Source organism: Ailuropoda melanoleuca, chromosome 2 (genome assembly GCF_002007445.2).
Source record: "Ailuropoda melanoleuca isolate Jingjing chromosome 2, ASM200744v2, whole genome shotgun sequence".
NCBI classification, from domain to species: Eukaryota; Metazoa; Chordata; class Mammalia; order Carnivora; family Ursidae; genus Ailuropoda; species Ailuropoda melanoleuca.
Window position 1 is genome coordinate 106,235,229 of NC_048219.1, and position 25,349 is coordinate 106,260,577.

The following is a 25,349-nucleotide window of genomic DNA, read 5'->3' on the forward strand; positions in this document are numbered from 1 at the left end:
TGATATTCAGCAACAGCAGAGTGGAGGAGACGGGAACACATTGGTCAAAGGGTACAAACATTCAGTTATGTTGCATGGGCAAGTTCTAAACATCTAATGCATAACATTATCAAGTTAATAATACCACAGTATATACTTCAAGTTTGTTAAGAGTTTCGCTCTTAATTGTTCTCTGCACAGACACACACACAAAATCGTAGTTATTTGAGGTGGTGTATATTTTAATTAGCTTGACTGTGGTATTAATTTCACTGTGTGTGTGTGTGTGTGTGTGTATGCGTGTGTATGTGTGTACTACACTGCACACCTTAAATATATACCATTTTTACTTGTCAAGTATATTTCAATAAGCCTGGAAAAAAGAATGAATAAATATCAAAACAAAGTTGGAAAAGCATTCATAAAAAGAATGAGAATTTGTAATAAAAGAACACACACATACAAGAAACACAAAGAAGACCTATTATAAATCTAGACAAGAAAAATCATGGCCTGAAATAAAATGTCATAACAAAGACAAAGTTTAAAAAAGACAACAAAGAGAGAATTAATGAATTAAAAAATTGTACCAATGAGTTCACTTGGAATGAAGCATAGAGAAATAATTGAAGATAAGAAATAGCAATGGAAAAGTGCAAAAATGCATCTAAGAAATTCCAAAAAGAGGAACATAGAGACAACATAGAAGAAATATCCTAAGAAACAATGGCTGAAACATTTTCAAAACTGAAGAGCGTGTGTTATGATTGAAAGTACACTATAAAAATAAATTTATATCAACATGTATAATATTAAAGCTATAGAGCATCCAGCAAAGAGAAAATCCTAAAAGTTACTAGAGATGCTTTTAAAGTGACATACACACGAAAGCCAGGGAAGGTGAGTGGAGGGATGGGTGAAATAGATAAAGGGGATTAAGAGGTACAAACTTGCACTTATACAGTAAATAAGCTGCTTGGGGTCCTTGGGTGGCTCAGTCACTTAAGCATCCCACTCGATTTCAGCTCAGGTCATGATCTTGGGGTCGTGAGATTGAGCCCTGCATCAGGCGCCATGCTCAGTGGGGAGTCTGCTTAAGATTCTCTCTCTCCTCCCTTTCTCCCTCCTGCCCCATCTATCATAAATAAAATAAATAAATAAATGAATGAATGAATGAATAAAAATAAGCCACAGAGATGAAAAATACAGCTTAAGGAACATAAGATCGTAATAACATTATTTGGTGACAGATGGTGACTATCATGGTGAGTACTGAGTGATGTATACAATTGTTGAATCACGTTGCACACCTGAAACGAATATAATACTAATTATATTTCAATTAAAAACAGTCTTTTATCTAAATAAAAAATAATAAAAATAAATAAACATAGAAGTACAACATGATTCAGTAGCTCCACTGCTGGGTATTTACCCCACGAGAAAAGATATGCACCCCCATGTTTACAGCAGTATTAGTTACAGTACCCGAGATATGGAAACAACCCAAGCGTCCACTGACAGGTGAACGGGTACAGAAGATTTGGTATAGTCATACAGTGGATTATTAGCCACCAAAAGAATGAGATCTTGCCACTTATGGTAACATTAACGGACTTAGGGGGTATTAGGCTAAGTGAAAGATGCCAGGCAGAGAAAGACAAATAACCCTATGATTTCACTCACATGCGAAGTCTACGAAACAAAACAAATGAACAAACAAACGAAAAAGCAGAAAGAGATCCATAAACACAGGGGACAGACTTATGAATGGAAGAATGGGCAAAATGGGTGAAGTCAAGTGGAAGGTACAGGTTCCCAATAACGGAATGAGTCACAGGGATAAAAAGGCACAGCGTAGGGATTAGAGTCAACGGGAGGAGGGCTATACGGTGACAGATGGTGGCTACATTTGTGAGCACAGCATAACGTATAAACTTGTCAAATCATTATGCAGTACACCTGAAACTGGTGTAACATTGTGTGTCAACTAAACTTCAATTAAAAAAAAAAAAAAAGCCTTTTGTTAGTTAGACTGCCAGTAGATTTCAAGTCATCAAAAATAAATGCCTAAACACAAGCGAATAATGTCTTCAAAGTGTTGACAACGAGCAACTGTGGACCTAGAATGCCAACGTGAGCTAAACTATAACCCAAGAATGAGAACAATCTAGAAACTCTTTAGACTTACTAAAACAAAAATGTTTACCTTTCCCAGACACTCACTAAAAAACTACTGAAAAATGTACTGAACATAAAGTTCACAATTTTTTCTCGTAGTCTTCTTTACTTTGCTATAACTTTTAATTAAAAAGAAGAGGTAATAATCTAGTAAACTTAACAATCAAGTTGCTGTTTCAAAAGGAGAAGAGAATTTAACTGAAATACGGAATTATGTAAATGAGAACAAATGATGAGCGCAACATCCACAGGAAAAACATAGTCTAATTTAGTAATACAGAGTCATTCAAAGATGGCTATAATAAAAAAAATTAAACTTCATGCAATGTATGCTAATTATATCATGGTCCTTCAAATTCTTCATATCCTCATGCCTCCTTGAGAAAAATCCTTGCCAAAATGACTTGAAGAAACATTCTTGGCAGTGTGCATAATATGTGCATTGGAGGTAAAGCCAGCATCGCAAGAATCTTCCCCTTTAGTATCTGGCTTCCCACGCAGCAAATAGCAGGTAGTTGATAATTTTCTGTCGCATGAATATTTGCAGAAAATAAGAAAAAGAGCAATAACTAAAGACTCATGTCAACACTGTGCTATAACGGATGCTGACTAATTAAGAAATAAAGGAGATTATTTTAAAAACCTATTGGGTATCTTGCAAAATGGTTGGAAGGGCTAGGAACTCAACTCAGGGCTCAGCTGCCAGAAGCAATCCCCAAAACTACACTGCAGAGCTGGGGTGGTAAGGAACCTGCATCCCTAAAAGCTCAGTGCTTCTGCCATCATCCATTCCATAAAATGGAAAGCTTTGCACAGAGATCGTTTGCACGTTTTACTCACTTCAGGGACGAATTCTGTCACCTAGTACATCTGGTTGGTGGAACTAAAGTCATATGCCTGCATCCCAGCTGCAAGACAGGCTAGAAATTTGAGTTCTGGCTTCAATGTTGGGGAGGAGGTAATCACAATGCAGAAATGTCCCCAAACAGAAAAGCTGTTCATAAGATGACAAGCAGCCACAACATGACAAATGTCTATGGCAATATACTTGCAAAAATGGGAATATGCTATATAATCCTCCACCTACAGCTGTGTAGTGTCATTTCATGCCATTAACTATTCTTCCACAGTGTCACTTTTGAGGACTGCACAGCACCTCACTCACTGGATATACCATAATGTGTTTTAGCCATCCCTCATTATCAGGCATGCCAGTGGTTTCCAAATTGTCTTTAGGGTCACTTAACTTTGTGAAGGCCCATGACCATTTCCTTCAGATAACGTCATGACCACATACATATTCTTAACTGTCCTCCACAACTTCCCTTTGACCCCACAGAACCCAGTCTTACCACCCACTCATATTGTCTCTGAGTAACAAGCTTTGGAACATGCCGCCATGTTTGGAGCTCAGCTGTAGCTCTGGGTTCCCCTTCCCTCACTTCACAGCTGCAACTGTGGGTGGAGCCAAGCTTCACAGGATGTCCTGGACATCTCGTACACCATGATTTTCATCCTAGCACCGTTTCTACAGTCTAGTTGGATAGCTAAGTGTTAACATTCTTATCATTTCCTCAAAATGCTTATTCTCTGAAAACTATAACTAGCAGATATTCCTCATAAGACACGACCTCAAGACCATCTACTTTGGGGTATACAATTGGCATAATGGGGTTCTGCAGCTATTTGGGTCTGATGTTATCATATTGCGTAAGTGACCTTCTTTGAGTCTCAACTTCCCTTATTTATAAAATGGAAACCACACCACCACTATACCATAGGTAGGATCACAACACTAGGAACACAACATAGGAAGTACCTAGCAAAGCACTAAGCACACCAGCTATTAAAAGTAGTCAAAATTGTCCTTTTTTGTAAGCCCCTGGAAGCTTCACATCCCATATTACGTTCCAATTCAGTATTATCACTGCTAAATTCCAGAAACGAACTATTCATCAACACCAAAACCTCCATTCTTTCAACAGTCACTGTGCTCCCAGGTCATCGGCCCTTTCTTGTCTTCATTTCCCCTGCATCCATCCCAGACCCCAGGATCTACCCCATATAATCCTTCATGAAAGCCTATTTTTAATCTCCCTAAAGATAATATTTTGCGGTTTTGTTTTTGTTTTTCTTTTTAAGTACACTGCTTGCTCTGCAAGTTTTTCATCCAGCTTTCCACTGCAGGGAGGACCCCTGAATAATTCATAGGTGCTGACATGTCTGTCCTTCCCATGACTGTTTGTCCTCAAATACAGACCACACCTGGCTCATCTAGTCACCCCATCCCAGGGCTGAATGTCTGAGACAAGCTCAATTTGTTTAAAAGGAAATCAGACTCCCGAGCAATGAGTGTCTCTGCAAATAACTTCTGCACTTCACACCTACTTGGAAATAGCTGGTGATTTGTACCTTAACAGCTCTGAACTGTATCTTAAATTAAACACTACCATGTCTGGAAACTGTAACTCAACCCAGAGAAAAGCTGGGGTTCTGTTCCTCTTTTCTCCTACCTTTGGTTACCTCAGGTTACTTATATGGAAAAAATAAACCCTTTTCTCATGATCTCATGAAATATTCCTTCAGAATATCCCCTTCTTATTAAAATAAATGAAAATAAATATGCGTGTACATATATATACATATACATACGCTGATCTTTTTAAAAGATAATATGTGAATATATTCTCAAGGTAAAAAGTTAATATCATGTACAAACCTATGTGGAAAACAGTAAAAGTTTCCTTTTCACATGTTCCCAATTACATCCTTCCAACAGAAAAAAAAATTATTAACAATTTATCTTTCTAGAACTTCGGTAAGCATTTACATACATATATGTACATATTAAATTATATATGGTTTTAAAACATAAAGATACCCTATTCCACATATTTTTGACAACTTGTGGGGGGGTTTTTGTTGTTTTTTGGTTTTTTACTTAATATCAAAGAGGTCTTTCCATGTGAGGGTACATATAGCTCTTCTTTATTCTTTTAATGGATAGATGGCTCCATGGTGTGAATAGAGTGTTATTTGTTTGATTCTTGCCCTATGGATGGCATTTAGACTGCAAATAACTTATCACCATTGCAAATGATGCCCCAATATGCATTCTTAAGCACCCTTCTTCACACTCATAAACTGGGTTCGAGGATAAATATCTAACCCCCCTTTTTTAGAATCCATCCAAATTTCTGTAAATCTAAATCTCTGACACTTTCCTATTGTGCTCCAGTGATTGCTTATCGGTTTTGATTCAGAAAGGCAGAGAATGATGCCCTCAAGTTCCGAGAAATGTAACTATCAGCCTTCAGAATCAAATTCACCTCTAGCTTTAAGTGTCCTCTGCCCACAGAATAATTCACTTTTAGGTCATCCTGTCTTATTAACCCAGAACTTCCATGCCCCCATTTTTCAGTGCTCTGTGAATGATGACTTAACTTTAAGGATAATTCTCAATAGTTCTGAAAGCCTGATTAAGGGTTCATAGGAAGACAGAGCTGCCTCGGATGTCTGGGAAATGAGGGCTCATGCAAAGTTTTGATTGGGTCTCAAGAAGGTCACATCCAAAAGGAAACAGGGAGACATGCAACCAAGTATCGAAGACAGCTGGTGTGGAGAACTGGAGACTAACATCAATGTTTTTCTTCATGCAATTTCTTTCATTATCCGTTACACAATATAAAACTTATTGCATAAGCTACTCTTGGCAAAACTCTCTGCCTGTTTGTGTTTGAAGTCAATGTGGCAGGAGATGCAGAAAGAGCTGAGTTGGGTTGCCTAATTTCCAAGGTGGTTCCCCGGATGGGGCTTTTTTATCAAGGAAACTGACCAACACACTTATGTCTCTACCTTCCTTTGCCTGTGGTCAGCACAGTTCAATAAACTGGAGGCCAAGGCAGAAAGCAAAGGTGCTGATGGAACCCGCAAGGCTGGTATGGTCTCTGAAAATAATGCATGTTCATTTCAACTTCTGGGCAGCATGGTGTAGTGTGTGATGGGTTGCGTGGCTGCCTCTAGAGCAGTCTCTATACCCGATTAGCTCCAGTGGTCGCCACACTGAGCACCTCTACACGCTAGATGCTGGCTCTAGGGATCTACAGCCTCAAATGTTTCCATTAGCATTAAGTATACATCTACTGCACCTAAGAAACAAAATGGAAACATTTTGAAGTCATAGGGGAAAATTTTGTATCCTTACAAGACATAGGAAGGGGAGGGTTAGAATTCAATGGTCCACATACTTACCTTCGGGAAAAAAATTTTTTTAATGGCTTAAGAATAACCCAATGCTATTGAGGAAAATAGCATAAAAACCTCTCCATTAAGCCAAAGTACTTTTGATTATAGTAGAGAAGATGAATGCCACTAGGTAAAACACCCTGGAACTACTTTATTTGTTAAGAGTTTGAAAAGTGCCTTCTGAGTTTACTTAGTTTAATTTGGAAATCTGAGGATATATAAACTAACATTGTTTTTCTGTCTAACTGAAATGGCAGAAACAGAAGCCTGGAAGCTCGAGTGCACGTGCTCATAGGCACAGCCCTACACGGGCATGTGTGCTCTCGCTCTCTCACACACATACTCACGCACAGAGCACATCTTCCCACACCCATCTGCCTCAGTTCAGACCTCCTGATACAGACAAAGACATTGAAAACCAAAGGCTAAAAAGTACCCCACTGGGCAGAATCTATGTAAAAAGAGATTTGCAGAACGGATAAGTAAAGAGAAACCATCAGGGGACTCATCATTGCCCAAGAGATTATATATTTCTAAAAAAAAGTTGTAAAGTCCAAAAAGGAATATTTAGATGAGTACAATTTATCAGATTTTCCACAATGCCTACCTCTGTAAAATTTCCCTAGGGCATTTATTCAACTCTGTAAGATAAACCTGCTATCCCACTCAATTATGTTTCATTTACCAAATATAGCTTGAAATGTAGCATTTTTTAAAGATTTTATTTATTTATTTGTCAGAAATAGAGTGAACAAGCAGAGGGAAATGCAGGTAGAGGGAGAACAGGGAGCCTGACACGGGACTCAATCCCAAGACCCTGGGACCATGACCTGAGCCAAGGACAGATGCTTAACTGACTGAGCCACTAGGTATCCCGAGTAGCATTTTTTTAAAATCCATAACATTTCAAGTGATATCATAGATACAGTGCTTTGACATAAAGGCATGGTTGCCATCCTGAATGCAACACATCTAGTGGGTTTTTGAAAGGGAAAAGAGTAGTTCCGGATGATTGAGGGGTCCAGACCTGTGCCTAGAATACACCTGCCCACAGAACCAAGAAACTACAACGACAACACAAAAACACCTCAGTGGAAAGCAATTTCAGGCAGATGAAACACTCTGAGAGGCACAGAGTCCTCTCATTTATTCTAAATCCTTATTCATGCATTGTGCTAGCTTCCAATATGGGAGTCTAGGGGGAAGGCAATTCCTCAATGCTTCAAAAGATGTAAGAAGGGGGTAGGAAGGAGACAAAGAGGGACGGGAAAAGAGAGGAAGAAACATCATTTGTACAAGGGCAAGAACCTTTTCTTATCAGTCCAACCATCAGCCTTGAGTTTTCTGAACACTGTTTCTATACGCTCACATTGTACAAGCTATGATGAAGGCAGGAGGGAAGTATAAGTCAGAGTCCATGGTCGAGGAAGTTTTGCTGTTGCCAGGGAAACAAGATTCCTGTACATTAAAGTATTAGGGAAGAGTACATTGGTTTTCTGCTTATTCATTTATTTCCAACACTCTTCCCCCTGAGGATTTGCAATTACCTACAAAAATATACACAAAAACAAAATGATAAAATAAATAATTGGGGAAGTAAAGCCAAAGGGAAACTACAAACAGGAAAATAATAAAACTAGGGTTAAGATTAAGTAAAGAAATTTACAACACGCTGTCCAGGCTAGAGGTGATATATAAATTTGGCTTAAAGTTTTGAGAGCCTTAAACACGGGCAGTAAATTGCACACCATGCTACGTACAGAGTCCTAAAACGTGGGTGTATGAGAACAGGGCAACCCTTGCCAAACCTAGCTGCTTGGTGATATCACCTGAGAAGGTTTTCAAAAATTCGATAATGAACCCAAATTCCTAGAGCAGGCAGAGAGGGAGGGAATGCTGGGAATCTGCATTCTTAAAACCTCCCTAAGTGATTAGGATGCTGTGAGCTCTGAGACTTGAAGCCACAGCTGTAGGGATTTAGAAATGGGGGAGGGGAGCTCCTTAAAAATCAGACTGCAAGAATGATTGAGAATGAGATACTCAAGCTGAGCCTCTAATTTTGGATGGAGTTTAGATAGGAGGAGATGAGGCTGGAGGGCATTCAAAGGGGAGGTAGAGGCCCGAGCTAAATCATAGAAGTAAGAGGGACCCTAATGCCATGGACAAGACACCACCACCCCTAGTCACTCTGAAGTGGATGTGGGGGGAGCCCTAGGACATACTTAATTCACTCCTTAATCTGTTCAATTATAACCAAATCACAGAGGAATTAATGAAGTCCCATACAAAATAAATAAAGGATAAAACTGAAACAGAAAGAAATGCATATATTAGTTATCTATTGCTGTGTAGCAAATCACCACGAATTGAGTGGCTTAAAATACTATATATTTGTTATGGCACAGCTTCCATGGGTCAGGAGTCAAAGAACAGCTTAGCAGGGACCTCTGCGGTGGTCTCATAAGGCTGAAATCAAGGTGTCAGCAGGACTGAGCACTCATCTGAGACTTGGAGTCTTCTTCTGAGCTCATGTGGCTGTTGGCAGAACATCTTACGCCTAACATCTCCAGAACTCATGGTGACTTGCTTTTTCAAGATCAGCAAGAGAATCTCTGAGATTTCAATTCTCTGACCTTGAGGCTCTCTTTAAAAGACTTGCCAGATTAGGTCAGTTCGACCCAAGAAAATTGCCTTTTTTTAATTAACTCAAAGGCAACAGTTTAGGACCTTAATTACATTTGCAAAAATCCCTCCACCTTTGTCATATATTGTAACCTAATCACTGGAGCAACATCCACCATATTCTCAGGCTCTGCCCACAGTCCAGAGGGAGGGAATTATATGCCAGGTTTGTGCATAACAGGAGGCTAGCATCTTGGAGTCCATCATAGAATTCTGTCTACGACAAAGTACAAAGGTGAGAGGAGGAAAACTCCAAATATGAAAGATATATGAATCCATAGAGCATGTGTAATTAAACATGCAAATTTGGTTCTGAGCTTCGTGGCAGTTGAAAAGGAGACATGATCAAATTCCCTAGTACTCTCTGATCAGTTTCTAGTACTGACTTGTACAAGTCAGTCTTGTATAAGACATGATAAAAATATGTCTTTACAGAGGAATCATGAAATGAGACAGCATGAAGATATGGTAGAAAAAATAAGACATAGTTGAAATTTGACCTCAAATAATTCTTTGTCACGTGGAGGGATGTCTTTGCCCCCGTACCATAGGGGAATCAGCAAGGATGGGAACAGAGTTCAGTGGGGTGCTTAGTCAATAACAGGTACCATAGGATAGTGACTGGGTTAGTTGTAACAGAGATTAACCGTGAAGAGGCACCATGAGCTGTTCCAGGAGAAGAATACTGAAGTGCAAACAAACTCAAGTTAGAAATCAGATGGATCAAATGTTTGGAAGAGGCAGGAACAGAAGTTCAAGCACTGTATGGCATCCAATGGGTCCCACAGAAATTTTGCCTTGTTCTTGTCACCCCAGGAAGTTTTATCTGGCTGCCTCCCTGTGGAACAGCTTTTCCCCAGGGCATCTTACAGGTGTCATTTGATCTCTGATAGGGCTGGTCAAAGCCTCTTCTTTGCTTTCTGGTGCTCATAATTTGTTCTAAGCATTCAGTAGAGTGAACTGTGTCCACTTACATGGCACTCACACTCTAAAATATACTTTCAGTGGGGACACTTGGCTGGCTCAGTCAGAAGAGCACGCAATTCTTGATCTTGGGGTTGTGAGTTAGAGCCCCACGTTGGGTATACAGATTACTAAAAAAAAGAAACTTAAAAATACACCTGCAGTGGCATGTAAACTTTTCTATTTTCTTCCATCCACTCATATATTATCTTTTTTTATGACCGCACTCAACTGCACCGCTTCCTGCTCAGACCCCTAGCTGCCTCCTTCCTGGAGTGCCTCCACCCTCACCCAGAGCGTCAGCATTGTCTGTGTAATCGCTGCTGTTTACTTGTGTCTTGTCTCCCACAGTCTGACCATCTGGTGCATAGCGACAACTGACCCCTTTTTTCCTCTTTCAGTTTCCATAGAGCTTATTAGCTTAGATTTACAAAACCTGTAGATGGAAGAGCTCTTGGAATCCTCTGCCTCACGGTCTTCCTCAATGAAGACCATTCCATTACTGTCTGAGCACTTCCAGGGACAAGGAACTATTTAATAAGGTCCGAGATCCTTTCTGTGAACTTTCAAAGATCAAAATAATATTAGGCTACAATTGCTTCTCTTTAACCTCTATCCTCAAGCAGGAATGAAAGTAGTGTGTGTGTGTTCGTTCACCAAAGGACATGCCCTAGAATGTTCATAGCAACACCATTTGTAATGGTCCCAAACTGGAAACTATCCAAATGCCCACCAACAGCAGAAAGGACATATTATGATACAGATATAGTCACACGATATAATACTATAGGACAATGAGCCTGAAATGTGATATGTAATGTGGATGAATCACACACATATAGTTTGAATGGAGGAATACCATATAGGATGTGCGATTCCATTCAAATAAAGCTCAAAAACAGCCAGAATTCATCTATGCTACCAGAAGTCAGCACGCAGATTACCTTAGAGGTGTTACTGAAAGGGAACTTGAGGAAAGCTTCTGAGATGCTACTGTTTCTTGGTCTGAGAGCTGCTAGTACAGGCATATTCAGTTTGCAACAATGTCAAGCTGTATACTTAGATGCATGTACCTATAAGTATATCAGACTTCTAAAAAAAAGTTTAAAAATCCTCTACCTCCTCCAAATGACCCGAATAAATAAATTTCTTTACCCATTTCTCATAGATACAGGTTTCAGAGTGTTCAAGATCCTAGTCGCCTACTTGTAAAACCTCTGAATTTGGCAAAGTTCTGATCATTCCTTTAGAATTTAATCCCATCGATGGGTTTGTAGTGTTCTTTAAATGTCCCATGTGAGATTACCTCCTTTTCTCCAATATGTTGTGAACCCCATAAAGATAGGTATTTTCCCTTTTGATTCTCTAGCAGCACGTATATTCAGTGTCCATCGTATACTTAGAAAATACTCTTCTTCCCTCCTGTTCCTTAGCAATTGCAGAAAAAAGAGATCAAAATTACATGGGACTTATTTGATTAAACAACCCAAGTATCCCCCCCCCTTTTGTTAAAGTTTTAACAATTCATCCGGTGAAGCTAAATTCTATTTTGCTCTTTTCCTTCAAGTTGATCTAAGGACTGACCTTTGCCCTGATTTATGAGCCCTTTTCAGATGTTTCCATATGGAGAGGGGGAGACTATTAGTAAGCTGACCCCTCCCAGTACTGATTCAGTATTCCTTATGTCAGTTCCTTTTGTTTGCATCACCCATAAATTGACCTAATGTCTGCACCCCTTCCATATAATTTTCTTTTCTCAAGGAAGAAATACTAATTTGGACAATGAGATGATGAGAAAGAAGCATTCTTATTCACATGAGGTTAGTGGCATCATCCTTCCTGATGGGCTAAACAGAAGATAAGATAAATAAGTAATAGCGCACAAACCATGTCTCTAATGGAAAGAAAGAATTCCAGGTTCTACGCTACAGCATGAAAATAATGCTTTTGATGTTGATAAGGCTCCTGGCTGATAACTTATCTTTCCAGAGCAAATATTGCCAGAGAAATCTACAGACATTCACATCATGAATGCTGTTTTTCTCTCTGCTCACACACTCATTTGCACACTTGGCACCTGGTGTGCACAAGGTTTGCTGAATTTTCCTTTCCCACTTTGCAGAGAATATTCACAGGCAACAGTCACTTCCATGGACAAATGATAAAGAGAGAGGCCAGCTTCTTGACCACATTCATATTCCCATCACCCAGCCACCTTTGTGACCGATGGTTCAGTCTATACAAGTACAGCCCACCCTGTCCCAGGTTTTCTAAAGATAGATAGGTAGGTAGGTAGGTAGGTAGGTAGGTAGATAGATAGATAGATGATAGATAGAGGAAAGAATGAAATTATGAATCTGGGAAGACTCTTACCAAGCCCGTTGAAGAACTCTCTCTAGAAAATTGAAGACACATGTCTGGTCTTTACAAGGATCACACAAAACAGAGAAGGAAAATCTAAGAAAGCCACTCATGCAGAAACTATTTAATCAAAGAGTAAAGACAATTATAACATCTGTTAATCTTCTGTGGAGGTTATAATTAAATGCTTTGGGGAAACACCCTTTCAAGGGTGATCCTTTAACATCTGTTGTGAGGACACACAGCATTGCACAGTGACGAATCACTTTGGCACTTTGGGAGAATGAGACTTCTGGGGATCACAAACACTGCAAGAGCCCCCATGCACGCAGCGCAGACCTGCGCCCACTGTCCTGGGGGAGGGGCTCTGCTCCTCAGTGCTCTGGATAGTTGTCTGTATGTTGAGTCAGACTGCGGTCATTGTGTGTTGAGGAATAACGGGATCACAGGGCCAGAAATGGCCTTGAGACCATCTGATCTCCGCCTCCACTTTGCAGATGGGGCCACTTGATCCTCCAGCTGGCTTGTGGTGGTTTACATGCAGGGTTGTCCAATTCTCCTCCCCAATTACAGTCCACCCCACCATGCCGCCTCTTGGGTTTCCCTCTTTATTTGGGCTTGTAATTCTGTGTTCTTTGTTTAACAGGATCGGCATTATCAAGAGGCCTGAGGGGTTTTGAAGTTTATGGAGAAGTGGGAAAACTGAAACGACTCCCTTCTGTATCTCCCTGTCCACTGAGAAACACCGACGATCTTCACTTCCCCTCTACTCTCCTTTCTGGGGAACACAAGGGGGAGGAGAGAGAAATGAGGAGGAGAACAGCAACAGACAGGAGAAAATAGAAGGCGAGATGGAGAGAGAGGGAAGATTGAAAGAAATAAGGAGGAGAACAGCAACAGACAGGAGAAAATAGAAGGCGAGATGGAGAGAGAGGGAAGACTGAAAGAAATAAGGATGAAGAAGGTGTGGTAAGGGAGAGAGAGATGGGGAAGAGGTGGGGGAGGAAGAGCTAGGGAAGTTGGTCCCTAGGGATGCAAAATAACGGTATCAAAGAAAGACCTCACCAAAAGGAGCTGGACACTCCTTACACCCATCCCACTCCATAACCTGGTTCCACTATGTTTCAAATAAGCAGTTCTACACGTACAGAAGACCACAGAATTTGGCAGTTTTGCTAAACAAAATGCAGAGATGATAAAGCTGGGGCATCACATAAACAGATGAAATGTGTTGAGCAATGAAAAATATGTCCATATGGTGAGAACATAATAAATGCATTCATGGCCAGGAAGGGTTTGGGGGTGGGAAGTCTCCTTGGTAGTTGTTTGGGGCTGCAAATACCAGTATGTGCCAAAATGCTAAGTACGTGGGGCTCTTGACATTTGGTATGGAGGTTAAATAACAAGTCCCTATGACCCGGATGCACAGTATTATCATCAGCCCTCCCATCTCCCTCTAGTAATCACCTACTTACAAGGCCGCGCCATGTCTGCAGTGATGAGCAGCCAATAATGGTGCTACTGGCCACCATGCACTGTGAGTACTTTGTGCTGGCACCCTAGGTACTTCACCCATTTAATCCTCACAATGACACAAGAAAGAGGCCATAGAATCAAAATGTCCAGTTCAAAGCCTTACTGGGCAATCTGGAACAAATTGGCCTCTCAGTACTTTGTTTTTCTCATCTAAACAATGGGATTTATGGTAATATCTCAGAAGGCAATCTTGGGGACCAAGTGAGACAGCATTAATAGAAAGTACAATAGGACCAGAAGCATTGTAAATATATCATAAATATTAGATGAATACATTATTGCTATTACTGCATTTTATGGACAAGGAAACTGTGCTCATGGAAGTTAAATAACTCACCCCACGTCAATAGAGACCAAAACAGAAACTGGAACCCAGGTATATCTGAGGATAAATGCCACATCGGCAAGAGCTGGGTCTATTGGTTTCTGTTACTCTGTTAACTGACTCCAAAAGTCCTGATCGTCCTGGTATGTGATGCAGCCTTTCAGCAAAAAGGTATCCAGAAAATCTCCAGCCCAACCTGGGAAACATAAAAGGGCACAATACACAGTCCAGAACACTCTCCTCTTTCTAATTGTTGTCCTCATCAATGAGAGAAAAGAAATCCTTGTCCCTTCCCTTCTCCCTTCTCATACCTTTCCAGCTCCCATCTGATAAATACTGACTTTTACATGACTAGAAATAAACAGGCACTCACTCAAACATTGAAAGTTAGGTTAAAAATAATAATAATAATAGTAATGCCATGCCTTTGTGCCTTGAGTCCACAGGCATTTGAATGCCAAAAGATTTGAATCTCATCAGTTGAGTTATAAAAAGGAATGTATTCCTAAGTATAAAAATGGAGAGGCCAAAGCACTAAATCAAAATCAGAAAACTTGTTTCTATCCATCCATTCACCAAATATTTGCTAGGTACCTACCCTTCACCAGCCACTGTTCTGGGTGCTAAGGTTACAGTATGAAAGAGGAGAGACAAGGCTTTGCCTTCATGGAAGCTGTAGCTTAGACGGGAAGATGTTCTTAATCAAATCGTTGACCACACATTTAATTACAGTAGTGACAAGTGCTATGGGAAACAAATGCCTGAGGCCCTGAGAGTGGATAACCAGTAGGGAAAGACATCCTGAGGTGGGGCCCTGTAGGTGGCGCCGCAGCTGTCCCAGTGTGGATGGTGGGGCGGAGGGAACCTTCCCAAGAGGGAGAGATTTTGGTTAGTGGGAGGAGCTGAACACTCCCAGTGAGTATATAGAGGAGTTCTGCCCTAACGCACAGAAACTGAATGACTTCAGAAAACTCCGCTCGTTTCCCTAGGGCTCTTCCGCTTCCCTCAATGGAAAACAAGCGCGATAGGGAACGCACCGAGCGCTCTCCTGCTCTCAGAGTCTCTCGATTCTCCTTCCCTGTGTCTGAATCAAGGCATGTTATAGAGTGAGAAGATTCTAGTCCAGGTGCAGGAAACAGAAAACCCGTTTTTGTTGAGAGTGGGGCTCGCTCAAATGTGGGAAGCAAGTATAAATCGTCCCTAGGATAAAAGAACCATCATTTGTTTTTTCTGATATTCAACATCCAACACTAGATCCTAGAAGGCTCAGAGACCAGTGCTCCAACTCCAAAAGAAATATCATGGGTTGATTGTATGCCCGGGCATCCAAAGTCTTGGTTTGATTGATGGGCTATTAATAATCTATCTGAATTCTCCAATTTCCCCCTAAGAAAACAATGAAAATGAAAAGTTAAGACTTCTCGTTTCTCCAGATAGAAAGAATTACAATGCACTTGAAAAAGCTACTTTGGTGGTTTTACAGCTCTTGATCAAGTGTCCTAAAAAAAAAAAAAAAAAAGGCTTCTTCAACAAGGCAACTATTGCAACTGGTGTGTATGTGAAATGTTATTCAGTATAATAAGGCCCTCTACTGGCAATCTCCAAAAACACAGTCTCTTGCAAACAATTTAAAGTATTTTAACTACTCCCAATAATAAAGTATCTCACATTACTTGATTATTCGAATCGGGGCTGAAAGAATGAGTGAAAAGAAAATGAGAAAGGGAAGATATAAATGTCATTTTGAGAGGGCCATTCATATTCAGAAAATAACTTACATGAAGTAGCATTTGCTTTCTTCTGATGCAACTATTCCAGATGTCAAAGGTACACAGAAACAAAGGATATTTACTGCATTAAAATGTACTGAATATTCACGGAACCATACAACCAAATTATGAATGTTATTTACCAACTACAATAAACCAGATCATTTCTATTTACCCACGTATGAGTAATTGACTATAATTAGAATTTTAAAAAATGTTGAAGGCAGGCCCTTTAAATTGCTTCTGATATGACACAACTGATAATTAAGTTCCCTCGCTTGACAACTGACAAAAAGACAGTATATGGTGACTTGAGAACTTAATTATGGATATATGAAGAACGTTTTAAAAGTCAGTAACTGAACGTAATTTAAAAAAACAAAAATAAATAAAAGTAAGTTTCCTTTGACACATTTGTCAAACGGCTGATAGAACTGGGAAAATTTAATCAAAGATTCCTAAAAAATTAAGTGAATTTTTTTAATGAGGCAATAACTTTAGGAAAAATATTTTTAACAGAAAGCAAACGTGATAATTATTTGATTTAATAATGACCATTAAAAATGAGCAATCAAATACACATGTAATCAACAATTTTGATATAATTCCATTGGAGAACAGAAAAGGTGTGGGAGATACAAGAAACATATTGTCTATCATAAGAGGAAATAAAATAATCTTCTATTATAAATAGATACAAAATATTATTTAGAAATATTACATAAAAAGCAGCAAAAAGAGTAGAAAAATTCTCTGAGGAGTGGGAATGGAGAGGGGAGGATGGCTCAGGGACTGTGAGATACATAGATCTTCACATACCCATGCTATGTTTATATGTATACATAGCACTATACACGAACATATTTATAGATGACACCTGTACTTATATATTTATATAAATATTTTAGCACTATTTGGCTTTCTAAGCTTCAAGCATGTATTACTTTGATTTTTAGAAATTTCCTAATAACACATCACCACTGACAATGGAATCATTTGGGATGTATCTTTTGGGCTGGCCTGGATCAAATTCAATTTGCCCAATGAAGCAAATACCCTTCATAGAACAGTTTATCAGACATGCATCTCGGCAGTAACATTTGTTCCCACATTTCAGAACTAAAAGCTTTCCTTTCAACATCACGGTATTTATCTGCCATATTACTGACTGAGCTTGCATCCCACAATGCTGGGTTTGGGACTTTCCTCTTGAACTTAGCCCATTGGGTTCCTATAGTCTATCCAAATTCTACTCAAAGGAATCACTAATTCAGAAAGTTTATTTCTAAGAAAGAGAGAGCCGATTTCTTGCCCTGAAAATACCAAGATTAATTTATGTAACCACTGGGAAGTACCTTGTGTAATTGAGGCTTCCAAACCGACATGACACACTTCATTAGACAAGTATGTATTGGGGCATAGTAAATGTTGTGGGTAATGTTGTATGCATCTGAGAGATTTATTATTTCATCTATAAGAAAACACAACTGGGAATCCCAAGTTCCAAAGGCATTAAACTTTGTAGAATTGGAGAGCCAGAGAAAAACAAGGCTATAAGGTACCTGGTGTTTAACTGGTTCTAGGACTTGGCAGTGTTCAGCCTCCAGCATTCCGGCTGTTCAAATCCACCAGCAAAAAATACTACAACTTCCGCTGGCAAATGTCTTAGGTACCAACCAAATGGCCAGCTATCGTTCCGATTTTTTTTTTTTTAACCTGAATCTCCTGGATTACAGTCTTGAACAGGCTGAACTCGGTCTACCAACACCCATACCAAGAACGCAAATAAGCTTGATGTTTAGCCATTAACTTGGGCTAGCCTGCAAGAGGATTCCTACCTGAGACTGAAAGAAAAACAAACACCACTGGGTATATGCTTTACACATTTCTGAAAACTAGAAAATGTGAATCACCAGTTCAACCAGTTGATATCTAGAAGTATTCATCTGATTTGGGGCTTTCCCAGAACCATCAGCCCAGGTGAAGACAAGAAAAATCAAAGTTCCACCATTGGCAAAACTTACGAGGAAAAAACGCCTTCCATAACCAGAGGGCAATACAATGAAAGGTTAAGACCGTGGGCTCAGGGTTCAAATCGGGCTCTTGTCTCTTACCGCCCCTGTGACCTTTTCACATTACCTCATCTTTCTGAATCTCAGTACCCTTGCCTGGAAAATGTGCGTAGTGATCATAATGAGATGGCATGTGCAAAGAACTTAGAAATGTGCCTGGTATCCTGTAATCACTCAATAGTGATTAGAGGGAAGAAAACACTTTAAATCTTCTCCTACAGTTCCCATGAAGCATGAATTCATACACTTTTTTTCATCATTTATTGGGAACTCACTCTGTGCCAGGTGCTGAGCTATGCGTGAGATTACAAATTTGGCAAAGCCCTGGAAAATAAATTGGGTGGATGGAGAGGCGCCACGGGCAAGAACGTGAAGTTGGAGGGGTGCGAAAGAACATAGAAGCCCAGCTTGTTCAGGTAACAGAAAGCAGCGTGGGTAGCTAAGCCAGTCATTTCCATACAAATCATCCAAGAAACTTTTTTAACAATGCCTGGATCTGAATCCTACCTTGGAGATGCTGATTCATTAAGTCTGGAGTGGGACATGGGCATCTGCAAGGTAAATAATAATGACAGTAGCTGATACTCATTAGTACTTAATACATGCCTGGCATTGTTCTAAGTGTTTTAGCTATATTAGTTTATGTAATCCTCCCCATGTCTTCATGAGGTAGTCACTCTTATTAGCCACATCTTAAGGATGTGAAATTCAAACAGAAAAGTTAAGTGAATTCACCAAGATCTTAAAGGCAGAATGTGGTAGAAGCAGCATTTGAGCCTGGGCAGTCCCGTTTCAGATACCAAGTCCTCCATCGCTATGTCCTGCTGCCCTTGGACCTTCAGTGGAAGGTTCAGATGAGCTGTCAGGCCGGGAAGCTCCAGGACAGATATGCAAGTAGGTGTGGAGGAGTGGAGAAGAATAAGCCGAGTAGGCCGGCTGATATCACATCAGGAATAGTCCTGTTTGCATGTTCAGGAGTCTGCCTTGAAAGCCTTCAACCCCAGGGAAGAATGTAAAGCCACTCAGCAGAGTTACATGATCATTTTGTCAACCAAGTGCAGAAGGCTGGATGTTTGATGAAGGAAAAAGGAAATTTAAGATTAGCCATTCACTTATTCATTCATTTAACATTATACATTGAACAATAACTGTACTAGAGGCTGTGGGTCTAGGAAGTATTAAAACATAGCCCTTGTTTTCAGGGGAAAGAGAAATTTATGTGGCAAAGAGCTCCAGATCCCACAGCAAAAGTTAACACAAGACACCATGAAGGTCCAAAGAAGGAAATCATGACTACAACTCCAAGAGTTCATGGAGGGATCTGATAGTCAGGGGTATTGGGGACAAGGAAGGCTCTAGAGAGAAAAGGAATGTAGGGTGTGAGTGGAATCCAACTGAATATTAGAATCTGAGATCCAGGCTGCAGTGAGAGAAGGAAGGGGGATGAGGAATCAGTGAGAAAGGGAAGAGAAGTTTCTACTGGCAAGAGGGGCTCCAGAGAGGAGGGAGAAAAGCAAGGTATGACCAATTAAAAAATTCAAAAAAAATTTTTTTTGAAGTTTGAGACTGGACAGTAAAGCAGAAGCACAGAATGTCAGAGCTGGGAACCATCTGACGTCTTGTGACCTGTATGTGATGCAAAATGCCTTTTATACTATTTCAACTGCCAGAATCACCTCACTTTGCCTTTTGGCGATTAACTGTAAAATAATCGCAGAGTTCTCTTTGTCTCTCTAGCAAAAAGAATGAGCAACAGAGATGTTTAGAAGCATAGCCAGAGCCAAAGACGAAACAGGAGCGGAGCCAGAGCACTTCCTCTGCACCTTCACCCAACCTTGGTCCTGCAAGAAGAGCTAGTAACCACACATGGGTCCTAGTTCTTCTATCATCTTTAGGAATGCAAACATGGAAGGCGTGCTGCAATGAGCTTGACAGACTGAGTCTCCAGCTGTAACTCTGCTACCATCTGGCCAGGTGACTCTGGGCAAACCATTCCCCTTCCTCATGCCCTCAGGCTTTCTGCTGTAAAAGGATGAGCTCTAACAGCTTGAAAGCTGTTTTAGTAGCAGAAGGAAAGCGCTGACTTTCAGTACCAGACACACATCCCAGGAGGGTGGGCCCTAATGGAAACACTGGGGGCTGACAAACATGCAGGAGGTTGCCCACCGTAGAAATCCATGGAAGGCAGTGGACTATCTTAGGACCTTTCTGGCCCTGGCTTCTTACAATTCTCTGAAAGCAGAGAAAAAGGGGAAAGCAGTAAAGGTTGTCCCTGCTCTCCCGGGCGAGTGACAGAGCAGTTGAATTGAGGAAGAGGCTGGGGCTCCGGGAGTGAGTCACAGAATTCGCGTGCAGGAGCTAACAGGCTAAGAGCCATATCTTGCCAACCCGTGCAGCGGGGCTGTCAGTTCTAGATGGCAGGAATCAGCCGAGAGTTGCTACTGACTGCAAGGCACGGAAGAGCAAACCCAGCAGCCTGAAGCACATAGCAGCCAGACGGAGGCACGCGCCTCTGAAGTGGAACTTCCAGGTGGCCCCTGTGGGACTGTGATAGAGAGGGAGCCTGCGTCCAGGCTGGAGGTGCGAGGAGCCCACTCTTCCTATTCCCCCGAGGCTATCTGGACAGTTTTAAGGAATCAGAAGGGACGTCAAAGAGACGATGTGGATCTTGAATCCAAACCTAGCTGAGTGTCAAATTTTGACTTTTTTCAGTAGTACATGAATCCAGGTTCCTAACTCAGAAGACAAGCCAGGACAGTGAACATTTCTCCAGATACTCAATGGGAAAATATCCAGATAGGAATGGTTTCAATTTCAAAACATTCTTCTATACTTTCAAATTCCCCAAGAATGAATGAGCCCTGGGTGTGTGTATGTATGCGTTTGGGGAGAGGGTGTAGGCAGGAGGAAACAAGACACTGTAAACAACAAGCACATATTAGAAATCCACAAACCACAGAAGGGATCAGAGCCCAAAAACAAAAAGTGCGTTTCCCCCTTCCAGCACACCAGTTAATTAAAAATTAATCTATTGTTTTCTATTAAAATTCCTAGTAAATAGTTTCTATTAAAATTCCTAGTTAATAGTTTTTTGTATGGTTGGCTGCTTTTTATTAGAAAAAAAAAAAAAATCCAGCCTCCCAGCAATCAAAAGAGGACTAGGAATTCACTGTCTGTTATCTACACCCGGGTGCCTGTTCTCAGAGGAGTCCACTGCACCTATCCCCGGCAAGCTCAGCGCACTGTAATTACGAGGAACAGACGCATACTTGTGGCAGCCCAGAGAGCCTGTAGCAACACCTAACCATCATCATTGCACTTTAAAAGGAAAGCAAGCTGTATAAATAAGAAAAACTGTTACAAGAGTTAAAAAAAAAATTAAAAACCAACCCACAGCCTTACTTGTAGTTAGCTCTTCAGTCAATACATATCACAGTCCTGGAGACGCACACAGCCACGGCTCTCTCCAGCTGAAAATTTCTTCCCGAGTTGATCCTCTGTTTATTTTTGAAGCATTAAAAAGGCCGTGCTAAGAGAACACACTCAGTTCTCCTGAACGTCCAAAGTGGCAGTGAAGTCCTGCAGTGAATTCGGAGCGAGTTTGTGGAGACTTGCTCCCCGGGCTGCGGCCCCGTGGTTGCTCCGAGCTTGTAAATACAAGCTCCGTGGACAAAGTCCCAAATGACATCACTGGCAGCTGCTTATTGTTGAGTCTTTATTAACTGACTGTCAAAAAGAAAGGAGGGGGTGGGGAGCAAGAGTATCTTTTCTGCAGCAAAATCGGCATCTAGGAGCGGATTCCAGTTATACATGCGTAAATAATCCCATTGATTCAAATTTTCAAGAGCTTGGTTTTTCTCAGGTCAGAGCCTTTCTCCGGAAAAAGACACAGAATCGCCCCCACCAACTGACGCTGGATAAAGTGCAGACGTGGAGGGAAAGTTTGCAATGCCAGCACGGCCCCGTGGAGTTTTTTACCCACCTGTTTGCAGTCGGCTTCAGAGTTTGATGATTCGCAAATATGAATATTAGTTCTGTCTTGTGTGGCCTAACAGCTTTTGCCATGATATAGGTACCTGCTCAATGTCTTTCCTAAATGGGTTTTCTTGGGTGCAACTCTTTTTAGACATACTCTAAAGTTTTTCATCTTGGGGTAGAAGAATGTGTCCCCCGAAATGTAGGCAAAATTTTGTATATGTGTACAAATAGGTGGATTTTTTTCTAAGAGTGCTAGAAGCTTTCTTTAGAGTCTCAAAAAATATTTAATTTTAATTTCAATGTAGTTAACACAGTGTTGTATTAGTTTCAGGTGTACAACAGATTGATTCAACACCTCCATATATTACTCAGTGTTCATCAAGATAAGTGTACTCTTGATCCCCTTCACCTGATCTCACCAGTCTCAAAATTTCAGTGACCTACCTGCACCACCACAATCATATCCCCCCCAAAAAAAAAATCTTTGCCAAGTATCTATAATAATCTCAAGGAGTATTGTAAACCCCGGCCGCTTCAAACTGGCAAGACAAAAATGAGCACTTTCCTGCCTGTTTTCCACTCTCTCCTGGAATCTCTTGTGTCCGCTGGTTCTTACTGGTTGGGTTCTCTCCCCAACCACCAAAACCCCCACCTGGGGAAATCCACAAATCCTCCACCAAGTCTCTGTCCTGAAGCTCAACACTCTAGACCACTGTTCTCCTTCCTTCCTCTGAGCTGCCATAATGCTGCTATTTATATTTATTTGCAGCTTTTTTATATACCAACTTGTATTTTTAGCTTGTTTTGTAGCCATCTGTGTTCTGTCTCCCCAACCCAGTTTGAAAGGTCTTTAAGGGCAACTCTTGTGTTCTGTTATTTGTTTACACGCCAATCGCCTGCCATAGTCAATCTTCAGCCCAAATAGGGGGAGGGCACTAAGAATGGAGGCAGGAATAAGGTTGGCAGATTCCAGGGAAGGGGATATATATTTAGATTAAACACTCTCCTGGCCCTTGGAAAACAATGACCTCACATCTCACTGCTTCCCCACAGTGGATGCTCACTGCATGCCCACAAATTATTTTCTCAAGGAGCAGTGGTAGATTATTGATTTGATAGAGTATCAAGGCCCCCCAAAATTCCACTTTCATATAGGCATCACATAAAGACAGCACATAGCTCTGATGGGTTTCAATCAACACAATATTTATGGGAAGCAAATTAAAAATACCTAAAGATTTTTTAGATTTTCCAACCCTTAGAGCCAGCAATTCCACTTTTCCAGAGCGATCCCACCAATAAATTCACAGAAGAGGTCACGCATATAAGCCCAAAAATGTTCTTTACAGCATTATTCGTAAACCAGTAAAGTAGAGATAACTTCAATATCCATCAGTATAAGAAAAGGTAAGTTATACAAAGTAGGGTAAGTGCATAGTATGGAAAACTTAGAAGGAGTTGAAAAAATTGAGATAACTGTGCATATACTGATATGGAAAGAAGGAGTTGCTTGTTGAATGAATAAAGCAAATTGCAGTATAGAATGTAATATAATGGAGGAATTATACCAATTATTAACAGTGGCTATCCTTGGGGACTGAGATAGGGGACCTTTCATTTCCATATATTATGGGTGGTTTGATCTTTTTTTCAATGAACATGTTCCACTTTTGTTGTTAAAAATAATAGAAGTATGATTGTATCATTTTCAAAATAAATCACAAGAAGAGACCAGCTATGTTTTCAACAAATATCTGACATATAGTAGGTACTCACTAAAGATCTATTGATTGAACATATCTTCTCAGAGTTTCTATGAGGATACGGCAGCACGTGGGGATGGAATGGGGTAAAGAAGATGCAAGAACCAGACGCTGGATTTTCATTCCTGATCCAATGACCAATCCCCCTTTCCATTACTTCAGGGGACTGGCTTGAAAACCTCTTAAACTCTGTCCACCTTAAGCAATGATTAAAGTTAAGTGTTCAGAACGTAAAGTGCTGACCTTTCTGTTGTGCAATTGCTGTTTGACAAATGGAATTTTCAGGTAAGACAAGTATGAACCGCTCTGGTTCTGTTCACTGGTTGCTAGTAAGCACAGGAGGACAAGTCAGAAAGCTTGTAAGGGCACAGGTTTGCCCAGCTCCTCGTCATGGCTGGTCTAACATTAAGGAACTCTCCAGAGGGAGGTTAGAAAAGTCTAATCCATAAAGAGTCTTCAGAGCTTTGTTAGGGACTCCAGGCTTTGAAATTCAGTGGCCTGGGTGATGGCACAATGCACAGGTCTGTCTCCTCTACACACGGCCAACAAGACCACTATCACAGAAACCCACAGGCATAAGCCATGCGTTAGACACGATGTTTTTCTTTAGGGGGAAAAAGTCCACCAGAAGGAACGACTGAAAATTTCCACCAAGGTAAGCTAGGTTTTTTTCAAAGCACTATTTCCATTCCTCTAGAGAAACCATTCTGGAGGTTTGTCTTACTTCCTAGTGAGAAGATATCTTATGCCTGTAATAATTTCAAGAAAAGGAAAGCACAGCCCATATTTCCTGCATGTTTTGGATTTTGCTATAATCCACACATTACAGGAACCTGAGGCCAGATTCTGTTTAAATGAAGATTGGAGCCCCTTGGGTGTGATGGGTCACACTTTCTTAAGTGAAAGTTAAAGACAAGTATAAAACTTGACTTAAATTTAGTATAAAATTAAATAAGGGAAAGATGATGGGGGAGGGGCTACCGTCCCCACCTCTACCAGATGGTCATTAATGCTGCTTCCCAAATTACCTCCTCACCTGCTAAGATGCTTTTAGCTCACCTCCCCTGCCGGGGCCTTCCTGGCCTCATCCAGGCAATCCCCTCTCTCCCATGAGACCTGCCCTCACCCATGGAGGACTGTCGGGGGGGTTATAAAAGGCATACAAATGTCTATTTATCTGTTCCATTTTCAAAAAGTCTTGTACTGTATTCTTCATGGTTGAGTGTTTTCTGGAAAATCCCTAAAGTCAGAGATGGTAATCAGATCCGTGAGGTGTGAAACACAGCCAAGAACTGCCTTAGAGGTGCTTGCCGGTGATGGTCGTGTATTATTGAGGACCTACCAAGACTATCATCACAGGTACAGTTTTTACCTCCAGTGTCTGGTTTCCCCTCCCTCTCTGCCTCTTATCCCCAGAAACAAGTATAACTACTGCCTTTTATTAAACATCGATGTGTGCTGTTTGCATTAAACACATTATCTAACTTACCTTTAA

General features: G+C 40.7%; 1 protein-coding gene across 12 annotated transcripts in view; it reads right to left on the minus strand.

Moving 5' to 3' along the window:
- Positions 1-25,349, minus strand: part of NCKAP5 (NCK associated protein 5) — a 950,566-nt gene that overhangs the window by 840,727 nt on the left and 84,490 nt on the right. For 3 of the 12 annotated variants that reach the window (XM_034654447.1, XM_034654437.1, XM_034654450.1), the window contains exon 1: positions 21,516-21,779. The exons of 3 other annotated variants lie outside the window; for them this stretch is intronic. The gene's annotated coding sequence lies outside the window, so the exon portion shown is untranslated. Of the gene's footprint in view, positions 1-14,284; positions 14,531-18,620; positions 18,642-21,507; positions 21,985-25,349 lie in introns of those variants that run through there. 6 more of the 12 variants (XM_034654446.1, XM_034654445.1, XM_034654449.1 and 3 more) reach the window with 4 other exon arrangements.